Source organism: Gossypium hirsutum, chromosome A08 (assembly GCF_007990345.1).
Source record: "Gossypium hirsutum isolate 1008001.06 chromosome A08, Gossypium_hirsutum_v2.1, whole genome shotgun sequence".
Lineage (NCBI taxonomy): Eukaryota > Viridiplantae > Streptophyta > Magnoliopsida > Malvales > Malvaceae > Gossypium > Gossypium hirsutum.
The window spans coordinates 33,869,900-33,876,077 of NC_053431.1; the positions used below are offsets into that span (position 1 = coordinate 33,869,900).

At 35.9% G+C, this 6,178-nt stretch overlaps 1 long non-coding RNA gene across 1 annotated transcript; it reads left to right on the plus strand.

Annotated features, from left to right (window-relative positions):
- The first annotated feature begins 2,141 nt into the window (after nt 1–2,141).
- LOC121204977 (uncharacterized) lies at nt 2,142–2,578 on the plus strand. The gene is made up of 3 exons (XR_005900177.1): nt 2,142–2,225; nt 2,353–2,432; nt 2,537–2,578. It is a non-coding gene; the product is annotated as an uncharacterized lncRNA (long non-coding RNA).
- Nucleotides 2,579–6,178: the final 3,600 nt, after the last annotated feature.

A 6,178-nucleotide genomic window follows, 5' to 3' on the forward strand; every position in this document is an offset into this window, starting at 1 on the left:
TCTTACCGAATTTGTAACATCAAGTCGAAAACTCGATTCCTCACAAAAAATCGATCTCTCCAGCCCTCCTAATCACTTCTAAACATCAATACTAAACAAAATACACATATACTAAGCATCAATTTCACATCTAAATCAATTTCACAAAATTCTGGAAAATCAGTTCATGAAGGTCATGAAATTCAAATTTCTTCAAACTACCTCACAAATCATGTTTAATCTTGATAAATACGACCAAAAAACTTTTAATAGATCCATTTTGAGTTGGAAAATCCATTGATTTGTGGATTTCCTCTCAAAATTTAAGATCCATCATTAAAGAACCATGTGTTCTTGGAAGAGTATGACATTGATAAAAATCTTTTAATTGACTCCCAAATCATGTAAAAATGTTTCTAATGTTCATAAAAACAAGTTTAGGATTGATGATTACCTTTGATTCGCTCTAAATTCAATGACTGAAAATCTTGATTTAAGAAACTTGAGAAATTTCAGAATATTTTTGGCTACTTTTGGGAATAATTTCGGGTAAACTGAGAGAGTATTTTGAGAGGATAATTTGTTGGATCTATTCTCGGATGATAGATCTTTAAAACCATGCAATGTAATGCCCCAAAAATTGGGCCTAGAAGAGTTGGGCTTTGAGTCTGGGATTCGGATAGAAGAAAACCTGAATATTGAGAAGTTTTAAATATTACTAGTGTTTAAAAAAATATATATTGATAAAATATTTATGTTATTACTAATATTTTAATTTTTATGAAAATTATTATTATTATAATTATTAGATAGAAATATATTTATAAAATTATTGTTGTTAATTTAGTGTTTAAATTAACATATTATTAGAAAATTTTACTGTATCTATTGATTTATGGAAATTATAATTATTATTATTAGGAAAATATATATATTATCGTATTTGAAATTTTCATTATTATGGTTATTATTATTATTATTATTTTAGTTTTTAAATAAAATATGAATGGCTTATAGTATGGGAAAAAGTCCAGGCTTGGCCCATAGCTTTAGCGAAATTTTCAAATTTTGCCCCTTAAGAGAATCTGGGAAGTAGGCCTTATTAAGTATTTGGGCTGAGTTTTAGCATAAAGGAGCACCTAGCCTAGTGGCTAAGCATGCTAGGTAGTGGGAAGGAGAGTTGGGGTTCGACTCCCAACATGTGCAAAAGAGTTTTATTTTTTCTTTATATCAGGGAACGACGCAGGGAAGTCTTATATAAAGGTAGGGTTAAAAGGTAACGCAAAATGGAAGCTAGGCCCAGTGGCAGAGGCGCTGGGAGTGTGGTATAGTGCCTAGGTTCGAGGGTTGGCACACGCAAAGGCTTGTTTTTATTTTAATAAGCCAGATCGCACTAAAGTAAGGTTTAAGAATAATTGTGACCGAGCTACGTCACAAGAAGCGCCTGTGGCTCAGTGCCTGTAGCGTGCTTGCATATAGAGAGGACGCAGGTTCGAGTCTGTATGCAGGCGAATTCTGTTCAATTTTTAAAGTGGGTCAGAACTGAAGCAAGTAAGGTTTATAAATAGTCGTGACCATATATTACTAAAGGAGAAGCGTGGTGCAGTGGCCAGCGGCTCAGGTGTGGGCGCATGGGCAGACGAGGTCTAGAGTTCGAGCCTCATCTCGCGCAGGAGTGGATGCCTTTTTGCTGCACGCATGGGGAAGGAGTTGGAGTCTGACCAGGACTCCTAGCAGCGTGCTGAAGCGGTGCAAGCAGGTGGATAAGGCTGCTCTGATCGGTTGGGGAGTTATTCAAACTCCAAACTTGGCCAAAAATCAAGGAGCAAATTAGAGAATTGAAATTTAAAAAGAATTCCTATGCCGAAATGCACTCATTCGGCCATAGCTAAAGAGTGCCGAATATTTTAGGCCTTTAGGATTTATTTTTTTTTCCTTCTATTTTTTATTTTTTTCTATCCTTCTCTCATCTCTTCCCCTCTTCTCTTTTCTTTCTCCTCTTAATTCTCATCCTATCTTTTTTCCGAACCTAAATCCTTCATATTCTTCTTCTTTTCTCTCTTAAATCCTCAAAAAAATTGGTTAGCCGAATTTCCATTGAAGCCAAACCTCGTATATTTTCTTCCAAAATCAAAATCTTACTACTTTGAGGTACTGCAAAAGCCGAACCCTTGGTTGAGTATTTTTCCCTTCTTGTGCGGTAGTTGGATCTACAATCGATTGGGAGTAGTGTCATAACAATATAGGTAAACGCTCGAATCTTTCTTTCGTTATTCATGAATTAAGGTAAAAGCCGAAAAACCCCTATATGCAAAGGGTGCCTGTTGATTGTACTCAAAAGGTTTAGTGGTGATATCTGATTTGTTTTCCTAGTGTGGATTAAAGGCTACTAATCGAAGGCTTGGATATTTGGAACGACCAGAAATAGATCTAGTCCATTTTTTTCGGCAAAGGTAAGAACACTAGTGCCTAAAGTGTTAATGGTCGATTTTTAGTAAGGATTTTTGCAGATAAGTTGCTATGGATTCATAGTTAACGTATTAGTAATTGATTGTAGGCAGTTCGTGTGTGGAACTCGTCAGCGTTTCGTCACAAACAGGTGTGTAAACGACACCCACTCATAGATTAGATCGGCAAAAGCCGAAAAGCTAAAAAGCCGGCATTTGTGATCTTGCGAGCGTGCGAGCACTTGTGAGGTGGTTTGGTTGTTAATTTTGGTAATCACAAGCAATATGATTGCAGAGTGCGCAATTTCGTGCACTTCGATATATTTGGGCTTAATGGGCAGAAAATAGGTTAATGGGCCAACGGGCCCGATTCGGTAAAAACGCTCGGTAAGTGCTTCTGTTAATGTGTTAATGGTTAGAATATGTATGTAAACTCTAGAATAGTAAATTTTATTAAACTACCCCTAAGTATGAAAATTACCGTTTTACCCCTAGGTGTTAAATGACCGTTATACCCCTAGGGTTAATTTTGACTGAAATACATGATATTCTGATTCTGTTTGTTATATGCCATGACATGTATATCTGTTGCATGGGGTTGGGTTTTGTTATGGAGGAAGAACCCGTTTTGGTGGCTGTGCCACATATTCCGATATAAGCAGCTTTGCTGCGGATTATAGTTAGTGCCGCAACTGGTGCTAACACTGTAAGTGTAGGGATGGCGTGGGTGATTTATTCCCCACAGGAAGTGTAGGGATGGACGGAGGGAAGTGCAGGGTTGGATGGGGTTATCATGCATTAATCATATGAGACTGTTTTATTATGGGCCAACTGTATTAAAATGGGCCTAACTGTGTTAATATGGGCAAGACCCAATATATCTCGACTTGTAATAGGGCTACGGCCCAGACTGATACTGATATGGGCTAGGCCCAGTATACTTTGATATTGTAATAGGGCTTTGGCCCAGATTAATACTGATATGGGCTAAGGCCCAGTTAACACTGATTTCTAAATAGGGCTTAGGCCCAGTAAAGCTTGAACTGATTTGGGCTCTGGTTGGGATACTTTACACACTGAGTTTTCCAAACTCACCCCCCTTTTTCCCATCTTTGTAGGTGAGCCTTAGATCGATGGACTTGGAGCTGGGCGGGATTCAGAGTGGCCACGAAGATTAAGTTTTGTTTTCTTTAAAATAAGTTTTGCATTTATTATTTTGATTATTTTTATTCTGGTTTAAGTTGTAATAAGGCCGCTCTTTTTATTATTTTTAATATTTTGGGTTATTAAATTGGTTAGCTCTAGGGCGCGTTTTATAAAAGTTACTTATTTTCAAAATATCACGATTACCGAGCAAAGCTTCCGCAACGTACATGTTTTCAAAGGAAATAAATATTTTAAATAGACTTAAACTTAATTTGTTGTTCGTGGACAAGCAATATGCTTTAAGTGTGGCAATGGATGTGTGCATGTCTAGGATTGGATCCATGAAGAGCTTGGTACTTAAGCAGTCCAATAGACTGACCTCCTCTTTTCTGGCTTCCTACCTGGTGCACAGCTTCCATTCACTTTAATCTATAACGAAAATATTCTTTTCAAAGATTTTTAATTAAAACATGAGTTTTACAATAACGCTCCAATGAGTTTTACATAAAGAACGGTTTTCAATGAAAACACGGTTTTCGAAAAACACTTCAATGTGACATGCCGAATTCGGCCATAACGTCTGGGCCGGGTTTGGGGTGTTACATGCAAAGAAAACAAATTTTATAGCACTCTAATCTGATGTAAATGGTGTGAAAAATAGGCTAGATGCATTGTATTTAAAACTGAAACAACCCACCAGAAATTTAAAATTTGGGAAATTTGCCTAATGGCCACACCCACATTTCCCTTGCTTTACTAATTGATCCTTTCCCTCCAAAATTCCAAATTTTAAGGTTTATTTGCCAAATAAATACTCCAAAATTTCCCTTATTTCATAATTAAATCCAATTTAATTAGTATTTAAATTTAACTCAAATTAACCCCCAATAAAAAATTATTTTAAAATTCTTTTTCGACCCAAATTAATCATTTTCACTAATAATTATTTAATTACTTTAAAATTAATTTTCCAAAAATATTTTTATTTTTTCAGATTATTTTTTAATCAATTTTAGATGAAATTAACTGCCTAAATTAAATTAAAAATTACTAGAAACCCCATAAATTCCTAGTTTCACACTCGGAATCCAAAATATATATACCAGACCCAGTTTTGGGATATTATAGTTATGATGTGACAAAATATGAACATGTTGTGATGACTGTTGTGATGGTAAATATGAGGGTATGTTATTCATGCCATGTGATAGTGTGTATAATGTGCAAATGATATGGTTATGCAGAGAATATGTATGAATAATCGGTAAAGTAATATTTGATGACAATATGAATATTTTGGCCTTGTGACTTAATGAGACCGTTGGATATAGTTGGCATTCCATAGGATTGTGAGTACTCACTTATTTGTGTTGTGATATTTGGGGCGTTGAGGCCCAATGACTGTTTTTGGAGAGATAAGGGAATATGAGCTAAGCTCCATTCCTCAGGATATGTGTGTTTGGTGTGTTGGAGAGTATTAGCTACAAGCTACACTTATAGGATATGTTTGACTCTACGAGTCGATGTGTGGTGTGTTGGAGATCCGTGTAACCGAAGGGTGATGATTGAGCTCACTTTTATGTTTCATAGCTCAACTGTCAAATTATCTTTAAAAAATGTATATATGTGTAATTTGATGTATGCTTAAACGAGTATGTGGATGCTATGCAAATTATTATAAATTGTGTTTAAATGGGATTATATATGAATATATGTGATTAATACGTATCGGAATATATGCCTACATATTCATATCTAAATGTGGAAAGGGATACACGAAAGATGATTAAATATGTATTGATACCTACATAGCATATTTTGGAAAATTTGCTAAGTGGTTCCAATGCTCGAGATATTTACATTCTGTAACACCCTTAACCCGTATCCGTTGTCAAAATAGGGTTACAAAGCATTATTGGAGTTTTCATTTCAAAACCAACAAAAATTTTAATCATTTAATAACACGTCGTCAATCATGGAAAAGTCAATCAAAGACATACATATTGTCCCTTATACGAGCCCTCGAGGCCCTAAAAACACATTAGAAACAAATCGGGACTATATTGGAAACTTATAGAACTTTTCAAAAAAAGTTGAAAAATTTCAAACTGTAGGGGTCACACGACTGTGTCTCAACCCGTGTAACTCACTAACTTGGGTCACACGGCCAAGCCACACCCCCGTGTCCCAGGTCATGTACCCTTCAAAATGACCTCACACGCCTGTGTGCCAAGCCGTGTGCAAGGCCGTGTAACAGCCTGTGTGACAGCCCTAAATTGACCCTAGTCGGAAAGTGGTTTCGGGACCACTAAATCGAGTCATAAAAATAATTAACCGTCATAGTTGATGCTTATTATATGTATATATGCATGTGTGAAAATTTCATGTTTGAATTTTGTTAATTGTAAGTGAATTTTATTAAATAGGACTTATGTGAGAAAATTTAGAAATGTGCTAGGCAAATGTAAAGTGGCCTATTAATGCATGTTATGGAAATGATGGGTTTGCATGTCAAATTACCCAAAATTTGAGCTAGTGGCTGGCCATGCTATGGGGTGAAACATGTTGTGAACATGTTGTGTTAGTGTGTTATGTTAGAAAGAATA